Here is a 14393-nt window from a genome sequence, read left to right as displayed (position 1 = left end):
CGCAGCCTGCGCGGCGGCGGGGGGAGCCGGCGGCGGCCCGGCCCGGCCCGGCCCGGCCAGCGCAGGCGGCGGCCGCCCTGGGGTTTCCCCCGTCCCTGCCGCGTCTCTGGGCGCTGCGGGGGTTGAGGCGGGCGCGGCGGCGGGGGAGGAGGGAGGGGAAGGGAAGGGAAGGGAGGGGGGAAGGAGGAGCCGCCGCCGCTGTGGGGCGGGCGGGTCGCGCACACACACACAGACACACACAGACACTGGCACGGCGTGAGGAGGAGGAGGAGGAGGAAGCAGCCTTGGCGCTTGAGGTAAGGGCGGCGGGAGCGGCCACCTCTGAGGCGGGGTGGACGGGCGACGGCCGCGGCTGTGTCCGCGGCTTCGCGCCCTTGGCGGGGAGCGGCGCTGCCTGGGCCCCCCCCGTGCTGGGCCGTAACCTTGGGCTCCCCCGGCCGCGAGGGAGGGGCGCGAGCGCGTGGGGCCGCCACAGAGCCGAGGGGCCGCCACCTGCGAGGGTCCGTCGCCGTGTGAGTGAGTCCCTGACCCCCGTGTGTGTGTGTCTGTGGTACGTGGGTGTGTGTCACATAGGTGTGTCTGCGTGCCGAGCACGCCTGTGTGCCACACGCATGCAGGGCTGTGCACACACACGCGTGTGTCTGCGTGGTAGTTCCATGCGTGTCTGTGCACGCACGCGGGTCCCTCCGCGAGTGGGTCCCTCTGTGGGTCCCTCCGTGTGTGGGTCCCTCTGTGGGTCCCTCTGTGGGTCCCACCGTGTGTGGGTCCTTCTGTGGGGGGTCCCTCCGTGGGTGCCTCCGTGTGTGGGTCCCTCCGTGGGTCCTTCTGTGGGTGGGTCCCTCCGTGTGCGGGTCCCTCCTTGTGTGGGTCCTTCTGTGGGTCCCTCTGTGTGTGGGTCCTTCTGAGGGGGGGTCCCTCCGTGGGTCCCTCCGTGGGTGCGCCTGGCGGCGGGAGTCCTCCCCTCACCCTCGCTGCTGTAGTTTCTGAGTGTATCCGGATTTTGTCAGTGCTGGGCGGTGTGACAAATGTTTCTGTGCAGTTAAGTATAACTTTCTTGCAGTGAGGTTTTTTTTCTTTCCTTTTTTCCCTTTTTTTTGTTTCCTTTTTCCCCCCCTCCCGCAGGCTTACCTTTGAAGATTGTTTGATTTCTTTTGTATATATCCAAAGGTCTCTGGAGATACAAGTGCTCCTGTTGCCTGTGCCTGTGTGGTTGCAATTTACAAGACATTTGTAAATCACATACTGGTGAATTTCAAAGCAAGGTGCAAAAGCACTGTTTCCATTTCCATCCCATAGCCATTCCAAGGCTGTGCACTGTATTCCATGCACGACTTTGAATTATGTGCAGTCAGACACCTGTTACTTAATCCTGTTTATCCTCTGCAGTTACAGTTATCCAGCCTGGTCTTCTTTCTTTTTAATATCTCAAAATAAAGTACAGATATTCTTTCATGCTAGCATCTAGTAGAAACCCAGGGATCTAATGCGCTTGTGAGGTATTTAATGTGTGTTTGTTAGGTAATACTTTCCCAAAGGGGGATGATTTTAGAAAGTTATAGAATAATCATTATCTCAGGGGGAGTTTATATAATGTTAACGTGTCCATGGGGATGCATCTGTAGGAAAGGTGGATTTGACACAAAGTCTTACACAGTATAAATCTTCAGTAAAGTGTGCATCATCCTCTGTTAATACATAAATCATGTTTGTGTTTCTCAAGCTTTGCTTGCTGTTGCACCATGGAATTTTTGGTTTAATAATTGGTGTTAACGAGGGTCCCGGGGAAGACGTCACGTTTCGGATCCTGTGAGGGGATGGAGCAGGTTCTTCCACAGCACGTTTGTGTTCAGGGCTGTGTTCTGGAGTTTACCTGAGCAGTGTTAGCAAGCTGACACTACTCACTTCAGGTCAATTTCCTTCCAGCTTCTGGAAGTGTTATGGCCACAGTACTTGCAGGCTTTTACCAGATCAAGGGTACCTAATAGTGTCATGAACTACAAAATAATTACTGTTATATGCAGCCAAGCAGTTTTGTATTGTGCAGAGACAGTTCCTAAATAGAGTTCAGATTTATTCCTCCCTGCAACTGGTAACTTGGAGAAGTAGTTAAATTACAGAGCTCTAGGATGAGAATTCTCTTCCACAGCCATTAATATCAGTGTGCCTTCACGTGTCAGTTTTCATTCATCTCTTGATGGTATCGTTAAAAACCAGGTATTGATAGGAAAGTCAAACCCCTGGTGAAAATATGACTGCGTGGCTGTCAAAATAAAATGTGAGGATCTGACTTGATTGCTATCTGTGGATATGCACTTGGGAGAGTAACAATGCCTTTTATTTTAAAGACATGCGCCCACGCACAGGAGCTTTGTTCTAAAATAGTGTTTTCTGTCATGAATTTATGCATAACCTACACTCTGCTTTTTCTTAGAATGCAGGGAAGAGAGAACCTTGAAGGGGAAGAGAGAAACACCAAAAGGGGCAGGAAAGAGAAATCATTTGAATTTCTCTTACTGACAGAGGAAATACTTCTCTGTTATGTTTCACACAAAATATTGTGTTGTTTTCACCTTTTCAAAAACAATGGCGAGTTGTTTGGGCTTGACATACACTGCTGACTTCTGTTGCAGACTTTGGGCATCTGTTCCAGTAATATCTGGCTGTGATGGTGAACTTGGGGCTGTGCTGGAAGTCTGTCAAGTATTTGTTACAGCTGTGTAGGAACTGATGGCTTCATTTTCACCAGGCTTAGGTATACTGTGTTGAAAGCTTGTAGGGATATAAGTTTTGTGCTTACCAAGATGACTTGCTTTGTATTTCTGTTTCATTTTTTATCTTGTCATTTTTGTGGGCTTTTCGAATTGTTTGGTGGTTTGCTTTCCCTGGTGGTTTGAACAACTCAATTGCTGTTCCTTCCTCTTCATAATTTGCCAGAGACTGAAGTCTGAAACTGCTGTTTTAATATTTTCCTTAAAATTGAATTAATCCCTTTTCTAGAGGAAAGGGAGGAAGGGAAAGAGGAGTACTTATGAGAATTTTAGAAATGAGAACCAAAACTTAATGCAGGCATCTTACCTAAGGGAGCCTACTTACAAAAATTGTACCTCATTGATTTCGGAGAAGGCTGCTTTCCTCTGTACTTTCAATCATCTGTCCCATTAGATTTTGGGAAGTGTTGTAAATTGGTTTAGAAGTGAAATTTTCCAAGTCATAAAATCTCCGGTTGGTTGTTAGTGGAAATCATTACGAAGGGTTGCATAAGCATTATTTGTGGGATGGCTAATCAGCAGCCTGGGCTTAGTTCCATTCTCTAATAAATAGATGCATTGTGCTACTTCAAAAATTGCAAAATTGATGGCTTGAGTACATTTACTAATTTTGCAAGATATGTAATGCATCTGGTTTGGGGAAGACTCTTTGATGTCTGGAGAAGTTGCACACAGTGGAGGTGTTTATGATCCAGCCCTCAAAAGTTTTTTGATTATACTATTTAGGACATCTTATTCTTATGAAAGATTCATGCGTAGCACCGCATCAAAATTGCCTATGTGCACGAGTTTTATTCGGCAGGGAGCAGGTTTTGTGGTCCTCTTGCCTCTGCAGAAAAAGAATGGGATTTTTGGACTTTGTATTCCAAAGAGCTGACCTGTAGAGGGTTAGAATATATGGGATATCAGTGGTATAAATACCAAAGGTACTGTGCTCTGGCATTAGCCATCCTGCTTTGCTTGTATCTGGCCCCATGAACACTGAACTATTAAAATCTATCTTGGGTCCTCACCCATCTAATGGTGGTAGTGCTTTCTGGAAGTTTAGTAAACATGTCTAAAGAGGCTTGTGGAACTGTGGAAGAGGACAGGTTCCCAGCCATTCTGGAAAGAATTCATTAGCCTAGTAGTAAGGTCCTTGTTCCAGAAGGACATGCTGAAGTATCTGAGTGCCTGGAATAGGGTGCCACGAGATGGGGAGCAGCATCAGAACAGCCCTTCCGCTCTGTCTTTGGGGTGCTGATGCTGGGAATCTGCAGTTTGTGGGGCAGGACGCTCCCAAGCGGCTTCTGTGAGTCACAGAAATAGATGGTGCAGCTCAGCAGCCTTCTGGGGGATGGGCTGCTGAGGTCTTCCCTGCAGGGATCTTGGAGGGAAATCAATGCTTGCATCTCCTCCTTGTGAGGACCAACTTCAGCTTGTGTGAGGTAGTGAGGTGCTGTGGTCAGTTTGCCTTACAAACCAGCCACTGAAAGAAGTACTTGTTAAAGTTGTACCTGTGCAACAGCAAAAGAATCTTGATTTTTGGAGAAGAATGAGGCCAGACCTTCATCTTCCTCTCCTCTGAAGAACCTCCCAGCCAAATATGAAGTCATAGTATCCTGTTTCCCTTGTTTCTACTTTTGGAAAATGGTATTTGTGAGCGATTATAATGTTTCATTTCGCCTTTAGAGTTCTTAGAGGCACTAGTCAGTCTTCCTGTGGGAGAGAGCCTGTTCCTGGGGAGCAGTGCAGTGTCACTGAAAGGTGAGGTGAATGTGGTGTATCTGCTCGTGAAAAGGGAGAAGTACAAGGGATCCAGCTTTTAAGGCCACTTGCCTTTTGCACCGTGTGGGTTTCTGTGGCAGATGAGGCTGTCACTTGGATCTCTGTGGTTTCCTGTTCTTTTCCATTGCCAGTCAGCATTGTTAAGCTCAGTCCTGATCCTGTCCCACCTGTGGCTCATAGCTGGTCATGGGACAGACAGACCATGGGTACAGCATTGAGCATCCCTTGTCCTCCTATTTCATGACCACCTTGCAGGTGAATCCATAATCTGACTTTATGCTATTGCTCCAAGCTGCCTGATAAAAAAATCTATTCTGTACCCCATAGGTGCTCCAAATTCCCCATAGTGAGTCTCTCACCTTTCTGTATGCAATAGTCAGGGACCAAAGTGCAGGTTAAGAAGTTGGTTGGCAGCTGTCGTACATCCAAAATTAGGGCCTTGCTTTCTATTTTATATGGGATGTATAATTGTACCACCATGAGGCCCTGCTCCAGGAGAGCTAAGAGTTCCTTGTTTGATCTTCCCTCACAATAAGAGCTCGTTCTTTCCCCAGTAATAATAACAATTTGGCAAATGAGGTGAGACAGCCTGTTTGGAATGTGCTCCATTGTAAGGGCTGTTTGCAGACTGGTTGAAATTGGTGGTGCTGCAGTAACAAAGTGCCTTTGCCCTCTCAATAGTGAAGAAACCAGTTCTGTTCAGTTGACTTTGGGGCTCTCAAATTGTAACGTCCTCTGTGAGCCAACCTTGCAACCTAGAAGACCTTGAGCAGGTGTGTAACATTACAGAAGCTGGATTTAAAAAGGATTGTTCAAATGAAACCCTCTACGTTGCTCCTTCTCAGATGTTGTACCAATAGACCCTTTACTTGAAAAGTCTTAATCTAGTCTTGGTGTTTGTATTCTGTTTTTTTGTGCAGCATCTGAAGGTATGAAGATAAAAAATTTACAAATGTCATCGAACTATCAAATAGTTATAGAGAAGTAATTTATGTCTGCAATTGGTCTAGCAATATGCCAGCCAAGAGGGAATATATATTCAGCTACAGAAATTTTGGGTCCACTTTAGTAAGGAGGAAATGGGTATGAAAAAGGTATTAAAGAGCAGGCTCTTTATTCTTGAAGTTACAGGTAAATTTCCCTTTCTAACAATTTCTGCATTCAGCCTGAGCACGCACGTTCCTGCAGACTGGAAGTAATCAGCCAGGAGGTCAGTGACTAATAAAGGGGGCAAAAGAGAAGAAGGACTTGAAAGGTTAATAAGGAGCATCTCTTGGATTCCAATGATCTAGAGTGTCCATGGTCCTGTGAACACTGATGATGTGGAAAATAACAAGTAATAAGGAGTTCTCTGAGATGTAAGCTGTGGTCTTGAATGAGCTTCAATGAAAGAACTTCTCATAGCAAAGTGGCATTTTTTTCCTCCTTGATCTTGTAGACCATTCCAAAACTCTATAGGTTTTTCTGCTTCCATTTTTCTACTCCTTGAACATATTTATTTCCCATGCCTAAAATTGCCATGTCTCCCACATTTGCCCTTTGTTTTTCTGTTCTGGGGATGTGCACTGTGGATGTTGCTGCATGTGCTGTACTTGTTGCACGTACAGATACTCTGTGCTCTCCTCTGAGCCGAGGCTGTGTGCTGGATCCAGGGTGCTTGATTCCATCTCTGCATCAGACTGCTGCTGCCACTGCTGGAAGGAAAGAGAGGGAAGAACGGGATTGATAGCTGCAGTGAGAGCCTGTTTGTTTTGAAATACACAAATTAGGATAATTCCTACAGAATTCTTCTCGGTCAAGTGTCTGTTGAAATGGGGTGTGAATGCCTTGTTGGGAAGTAGGAAATTGAGCCATGGAGTGGTTTCTTTGGCAAGGCTAACTTGATCTGTTGAACCCAACAGAAACTGGTATAATTTTTTCTGTGAAGGACTGTGATCGTGGAAAGAAAAGCATTTCTGAAGAAGGCAGGGAGAGAGGCTGATGAATTCTCTTTGCAGAGATGAGAAGGAAGCTCAGATGTGTTAAGGGAGAGGTTGGGTAGCATGGTGTGGTGACTGCAAGGCAAGGCAGAGGCTGTTGGATGATTTGATTTTACTACTTGTTTTTCAGATACAGTTCTTGAGGTTTAGTGCAGATTAATTGGGTGCTCTGGTGGCTTTGGAGAGCTGTACTGCATGTCTGACATCAGCAATGAAGAGACTGAGTAATTATTGCTTTCTGGTCTTTCAGCCTGTGTTATTTGTGTACTGCTTCCCTAGCGAAATACGCTTAGGAATAGTGGTCACACAGTAGATGACAAGGGAAGATGGATTGTGGTTGCAGGTATATCGGAGCAGATTGCAAATGAGATGCTGCAGTCTGCCCCAGGAGCCGTGAGTCGCGGGTAACGTGGGCACTTTGGCAGCCCTGCCTGGCTTGTCGTTCTCAGCCGGAGATCTCCTGTAGCTGTGGATGCTGCAGGTGCGGCGGAGCTCTCGGAAATTCCCCTCAGCGTGTCTGCCATCCCTCACATGATGCGCTTATCTGCTTTGATTGGAGAATCCCCGCGCTGGAGGAGAAGGTGGGGGCTCGGCGGGGCGGGGAGCGGTGTGACCTGGGAGAACAACAGAGGGCTCAAATAGGGCAGCCCGGGCGGGAGAGGCTCAGCTGCGGCTCGGCTCCCGGCGTGCTGCCGGTGCCGCTTCCCCCCCGGCACGGCAGCTGGGCTCGGGGACCTCGGCCTCCTCCGCCCGCTCTGGGGCTGGCTGCAGCAGCCCCGCTGTGCATCTGCGTTTGCCCGGGGGAAGGTCCTGCGATCTCCCTGCTGCGACTCCGCTGATACGGAGGCTCATTTCCCTTCTGCCCGAGCCCTTCAAATCTGGCAGTATGTAGCAGAGTCTGGCTCTTCTTTTTGCTGATGCTCTCGGTTTTGGCTAGGAAATACAGAGTAGATTTTGATGACCTGTGACTGTACCAGGTGGCTGGGAAGAGAAATAACTTCTGAGAAGACCTTGGCCCAGGTGAGGACAAACTGGGCAAAGTTTTTTTTAGTTGTACAGCTTGCTGCTTTTTTGCATTCACATGTCACTGGTATAGTTTTGCTTTTCTCAAGCAGGCTCCTGCCTACTTGGATGCATCCTGAAGTATTGTGTATGTTTGGCTCTGCATGCTTGTAATTTTTTGTTTGTTTTTCTTTACAAACTGAAAAAGTGCTAGAATTGGCATGTGTACTAAGCCTGGTAAACAGACGTTGATAAAATGGTCTCCTTTGAGATATCCCAATGAGAGCATGAACTTAACTAGAAGAGCCATATAGAAGTAGTTGGTGTGCCATTTCATCTGTGTGGCTTTATACAAGAAAATGTCTTAAATTAATCTTTGCATCAGGTAACAGAACTATTTGCACTGCTTTTATGGGAGTAATCCCATCTCTTCCCTGTGGAAAGAATGAAGAATGACACCTTGGAGGAAGCATGAGGTACTTAGCTGGGAGAGTTAATGAGCTGGTGTGGTGCTGGTGGGCTCTGTAACCTGCAGGGGTGCTTTTGTGGATGGTTGTACGGGTTTTGTGCTTGGGAGAGAGAATCCCCAGAGGCACTCCCGTGAGCCCAGCTGCTGCTGCTGGTCACAGAGCTCTCTGGATCGAGCAGGGAGTGAGGGTGCACAGAGCCTTGGAGAGGTAGGAAAGGGTAGCAGCAGGATCAGTCCTCTGCATTTGGCTTTTACCTCTCTAGAGAGCTGGGTGAGCACTGCTGTGGAGAAATGCTGGGTGTTGTTCCTATGCCATGTTTCCATTTGCTGGGTATGGAAGGGATAAATCTTCAGCTCTGCTGGTCTGGTTGAGTTCACTTGGAAGAATTCTTACTAGTGAAGTTTGTACTGCAGAGTTGTGGTCCCTGTGTGGATAGAAGAATCACAGCTTTCTTAGGCCTTTATCTGGTAGTCTAAATCATGCAAAAAACCTTCATATTCACTGCTGCATCTTCATTTTCAGTGCTAAATCTTTGGATGGCAGTCTGAGAAAAAAGATCTGTTGGGTTTTGGCTATGGTGACAGTCTACCAGTTGACTGATTCACGGTTTTGGGGGACATTGTTTTGGAGTGTTTTTTTTTTTTTTTAACTTAATGTTGTTCTTCCTATTTGTAATGATTTTTTTGTTTGTTTGTTTGTGTTGTGTGGATTCCTGTGTGTTAGTTTCTTACAGCTTTCCTGTGATGAACTAAAAGCCTCATATAACCTAACTGCATTTCCAGATGTGGGGAAATCAAAAGTGTATGTTTGCAGTAATTCTTTGCTATACAAACACATGTATTTATTTTGTAAATGCTTCTTGTATTTTAAAACACATGAGGTGAAGGCAATACTTTACAGGAGTAGCTGTGAATTGGCATGAAATCAGTTACTTCTGAAAAAAAAAAGTGAGCTTTATTGCTGGGGATTTTTTTAAAATGAAGTCTGTGGCACTTCAGTTTTCAAAACCGAATCAATCTGCCAAGAAATGCATGCTCTGATTTATAAACCTTTGATTTAGTTATGCTCAGTTTATAAACAGTCCCTGGTAATCTTCCCTGATCTCATCCTGCTTTAGTTTTTAATTTACCCTTGAAAAGACACTGCTCACTTTAATCTGGAATAACCACCTCCTCTCCCCACAGTAGAACAAATGCATAATAATATTGTGAAAACAAAGATCTAAGTGCAGCTCTCGGGTATCTGACACGTTAAAAACATCAATTGAACTGATCTGAAATTATGTGGAAAAACATACAGGTAGTTTTTCAGGTAATTTTGAATCATCAAGTGATTGATTCTGTGAGTGGTTTTCCATGAGTCAGGTGCTGAGCAATGTGGAGATACTTTGAGGCTTTTGGAAGCTGGAAAACAGTTTTTGATCCTCGCAGGTAGAAATGGCAGAGGAAATTGCATTGCTGTGTTAAGAGTTACATTATTTGGTTTTAAGGAATTGGCTCCATCCCACTGTAGGTTAGTGTCAGAATGTTTGCTGGGTATTTTCATTCTTGCTTTTAAGTGCAATTGCTTTCTTTACAGAAGATGATAATACTACAAGATTATCTTTTCTCCTGGTCTTTTTGGGGGCTTAGGTTTTGAGTTATTTAATTTTCCCAGAATCAATTAGGTTGGAAAAGGCCTCTGAAATCATTGAATCCAATCTGTGATCCAACATCACCTTGGCACTGAGTGCCATGTCCAGTCCTTCCCTAAGCACCTGCAGGGATGGTGACCCCACCACCTCCCTGGGTAGCCCACTGCCGTGTCTAACCACCCTGAACCTCCCCTGGTGCAGCCTGGGACCTTGTCCCCTTGTCCTGCCGCTGGTTTCCTGGGAGGAGAGGCTGACCCTCACCTGGTTACAGCCTCCTGCCAGGGAGGTGTACTCCCTCAGTAAAGGGATACAGCTAAAAGAATAGCCTGGACCTTTAGCAGCGTTTAAATGCTCATGAAGATCTTCATGAATAATTTGAAATTTTCACCAAAACTTGGGTTGTTTCACCTGGTTCATTTGAAAGATCTGTGGAAGCATTTCTTCAAAACATTAGGGAAAGTAATTATCAGAGTAAGGTGTTGGTGTTGTGTTTGTTTCTTGCTTTTCTTTTTAGGAGCTATGAAGCTATATATGTAAACATTTCAAAATTGTAGACTTAGGGTATTTTTTCAGGCGAGCTACATCTCTTCCTTAAAAAGTGATTGATAATTTAAATTATAACCACTTTTCTGGTGGTATTTCTTGATTTCATAAACCATTACCTGAAATCTTTCAGTTACTGAAAAGCCAACTTATAGTTTCAATTAAAAGTGCTTCTGTATACATGAATATCACATTAATTAGACAAATAAATTTCGGGCTGCCTTTCTTTTTGTAGAAGTTGATGAAAAGATAATGCTTCTCAGTTAATTTAAATCATTTAAAGGAAGGCTTATTTAAATATGACTGACAGTGGATTAATCCTTCCCTTCCTTCCATCTCTCCCTGCTATCATCACATCTTGGGTTTTAGAAATTAACAAATGTTGTCTAAAGGGCTGTGGCAGGGAGTGTTTTGCTTATCTCAGTGGTCTTCAGTCCAGCTGGTAATTAGCACTTCTCTTAGTGGCTGAGACATAATTTTAACAAGATCTGGCTCTCCCTTTTCAGCACTGTCTATTGACAGAGCGTGGGTGTTGCAAGCAAGTAACCTGAGTCCGTTTGAGTCTTGCATCTCAAAATTCAATTCCAAATCATCCTGCCTCATCTCAGGGGCCTTTTGGATGGTTATTGAAATTTATCTGATCTCTCTTACTGTGATACTGTTGTGACTGGGTTTGTGCATCTGCAGTTTTATCAGGGATGATTCATAGGCCAAAATGGTGTTTGTCCACTCAATGCTTCACTCCTTTCCCCTTTCAAAGGGAAAATAATGGAAAAAAGCTATTCTATCTGATAGATAATAGCTTCTCTTTTATTGTTTGGCAGTGTGTGGTTTTGTTTTCTTCTTTTTCTTAATCCTGAAATTTGACCTAACAAAAGAAAGGTAACGAGAATCCAAACAGTGTCAGGACTTGGCAGGGGGATTTGCCATGTGTGAGGAAAAAACTGACCTGAGTACAGCTCACTGCAGGAGCACAAACCAGCCCTCCAGAGCTGGAGATTGATCAAATCAGTCTGTAGGTTTTGCAGGTGCAATAGTTAATCTGAGACCTTAATTTCAGAACTTTATTGGTTCCCCATGGCCTGCACATCGGATGGGGCTCCGTTTATCCTTCCAAAGCAAAGCCTACATCCACAAAGTGGGCTCTAGCCTTCTCATTTGTGACATCAGATGTCAAAAGCATTCCCATTTTAGGGATGGAGAGGTACTGGTGGAATTCTAGATGGCCATGTTGAGACTGATATAATTTCAAAATTAATTTGTAGCTCAATTTCAACCAGCAAGGAGTGGCAGTGAGGACACTTTTGATCCTGTAGGAGTGGTGATGCTCCTGGGTTAGGACAGGTAATCCTGTGTGACACAGGAGGAGAGGGGCCCAGACAGAAAGCTGCTTGTTGCTTGGTATGTTTCAGTAATTCCACCACCCTGTCCCCTTTCCCTCTCCCCATGTCTTTTGGGTATGGGCATAGCTTGTCACACTTTAAAAATGAGATTTCTTTGTTCTAAAGCAAGACTGGGGTTAAACACAGTACGACACACCCCGTCACCCGCAGTGTTCGATCAGGTGTTTTTCAGTATCTATCTTAAATGTCATGATGATGCCTGACAAGAAGGCTCACTGTCTTGTGAACCACGAGATCCAGGGCAGATTTCAGCAGTGCACATCAGAACAAGTGCATAGTTCCAGCCCTGAAAGTATGAACTAAGTACAGCACAATGTAAATGTCAGCTCAGGAATGTGAGGTAGGTTTGGTATGATCCCTTAAGGATTCTTTGTTCATGGCCTAAATTGCAAGGTTTCTGGGGCAGGGACTATCCTTGCATTATTTATTTTATGGCATTTATTCCAATGCATGCTTGGTTATTTTTTATTTAACCTGCTTGGTGCCCATTTGCTCATACTTTAGATGAGGGAATACACTGCAATACAGTGTTTTTAATTAGAATAAATATACAGAGCTGATACATGCAGGTTAAAAGGAAATGGCATCCTTGCTGTTCAGTCCAACGTGCTGACGTACCTGAGGGTATAAAGCAGCTTTCAGACTATTTGATCTCTTTATATTCCAGTTGTTGAGACCTTTTTCAACGTGCTGAGATGACTTTCCCAAAGCTTGCAGCCCATGTGTGTTAGCAACAGGGATCTTGGTAAATTACTTCTTGACCTTGACTTGGAAATCAAAAGGTAGCAAATCAGGGACATGGCCATGCTCTACCAGTCCAGCTCCCAGGGGTGCAGGGTAATGTATGGAGGAAGGCATTGCTTACACTGCTCACACTCGTGTGCCATGCAGTCTTAGAGGCCATTCTCTTTAATTCCTTTGTTATGCAACAGATCCAGTTTTGATTTGTAGCCCAGAAAGAGCAAAGTTTCAGTTTCAGAAGCACAGTCTGCCATAGGATATTTATCAAGCAGTCTTTTTGCATATGGATGTTGACAGCAGTCTTGCAGCAGAAATGACACCATTCTTCTTGGTGTTGTTGCTAAGGTTGAGGATTCCCTGTGTAAATCTTTTAAGTCAGAACATAACTCAGGAACACTTTTTTTTTTCTTTTTTTAAATTATTGCTTTGGCAATAAAAATGGTATGGACATAGTCTGAATCAGCAAAGCTGGCTTAAGGGGACACTCAAGTGCAAGCCATATATATGTATAAAAAGGAATTTTATTTTGCAAAGAATCAAAGTAGCTGCAGACATCAGGCTTACGACTGAACATTTTCAAACTAATTTATATGGGTTGTGTCATTTCTGTTTCTTCCCTCTTTCTTTGTGTTCTGTGAAAGGCAGCAAGCAGCAAACCCTGAACAAGCTCAACTGCTCAGTTGGATGAGAAAAGAAATAGAAGGGGCTGGGCAGAAATTGTGATCTTACAAAGCACAGATCTAGAAAGATGTTTCAGCTATGCTAAAAATTATTTACACTTTGCAGTCTTGCAGTTCTCAGTGATCTAATAGTGGTTCTGGAATCTCTCTTTTAGGCGTTGTACATATTTGTTAAAAATGCTCCTTCACCCAAAGAATTTATTGCACTGGAATAGGAGGAGCCTAGAGCTGAAAACAGCTTTTGGTATATAAGCAACAGAATAGAAGTGTGAAACATTTCCAGCTACATGTGTTTAAGATCAGCCTAAAAATTCAAGCTGCATGTTTTAATAATTTTTGATCAAATGGAACTTCAAAGATTTTGACTTCCCTTTAAAGTGTAAATTTTTGCATTGGACAGTGTAGCACACACCAGCACTGGCTGCCATCAGATGAGATTTGCTTCAGTGCAGCTGGCAGCATCAGGCCCAGGATGTTTGCACAATGAGGCTTTGTAAACCTCCTCTGCAGAACTGCAATGCTTTGATCTGCTTACTGGACAAATCAAAATTAAACTGATGTCTCTTTTTTCCCCTTTTCTTTTTTTTTTTTTTTTTTTTTCCCTTAGGAGAAACTAGCACTCAGGAAATCTGGCTGGCCATATCAGATTTTGCCCCAAGAAATTGCATTAGTTTAAAAAAGAGGCATTGTACTCCCAGCTTAATGTTTAAACTCAGTGTCAAAACGTTAGGGCAGAATAATGCAGGCCGATAATGCAAATGGTTTTCTTGGGTGGATTTCAACTCCTGTGCTGGTGTCTGGGAGATGATGATTACTTTCTTGCATTGAAATACCACACCATTTCCATCACAGCAATGCCACTTGCAGCTGGCTGGTTGCAGCCAGGTTCAGCGATAAGAAATCAAAATTGTTTTTAAATGTATCTCTGTTTATTACAAGGTAACTTTTCTTTTATACTTCATATTATCCAGTGACTAAACATGTTTACTTTGAACGGCCTCTGTGTTCCAGGTGGGTAGAAGCAAAACAAAAGTGCATTTGAACCAGTTGTAATTAAATTTCTGCTCTGTACATTTTGTCAAGACAAGAAAAGCTGCTGGCATTTAAACCTTGCAATGCATTATGGAGTGACTGCCAGTCAGATCCTCCTATGGAATTAAAACAAATTGGAAAGCAGAGTGAGTAAGGGGAAGAGAGATTTGTGTGAATTAAATGACTACGGCCTGTGGTTTGCCAGGCTCTCCTGCTTCTGTTGATGATGTCTGGTTATGTAAACTTCTTCCCACCACTTTCTTCTTCAACTTGCAGCAAAGCAGTTTTGTGTGGTGTAACATCTGCTGGCATAAAAGTGGTTGTAAATAAAAAAGTTTTTACTGTGCAGCGCAGGAGGAAGGAAAGAAAGGATGG

At 44.3% G+C, this 14393-nt stretch overlaps 1 protein-coding gene across 5 annotated transcripts in view; it reads left to right on the top strand.

Moving 5' to 3' along the window:
* The first annotated feature begins 157 nt into the window (after positions 1-157).
* Positions 158-14393, top strand: part of PLCB4 (phospholipase C beta 4) — a 182797-nt gene continuing 168561 nt past the window's right edge. For 3 of the 5 annotated variants that reach the window (XM_059840461.1, XM_059840458.1, XM_059840460.1), the window contains exon 1: positions 158-296. The gene's annotated coding sequence lies outside the window, so the exon portion shown is untranslated. Of the gene's footprint in view, positions 297-433; positions 513-14393 lie in introns of those variants that run through there. The other 2 variants (XM_059840459.1, XM_059840462.1) reach the window with 2 other exon arrangements.

Source organism: Haemorhous mexicanus, chromosome 3 (assembly GCF_027477595.1).
Source record: "Haemorhous mexicanus isolate bHaeMex1 chromosome 3, bHaeMex1.pri, whole genome shotgun sequence".
NCBI classification, from domain to species: Eukaryota; Metazoa; Chordata; class Aves; order Passeriformes; family Fringillidae; genus Haemorhous; species Haemorhous mexicanus.
Note: the sequence above shows the minus strand (reverse complement) of the source record. Positions and strands in the feature narration are given on the sequence as shown.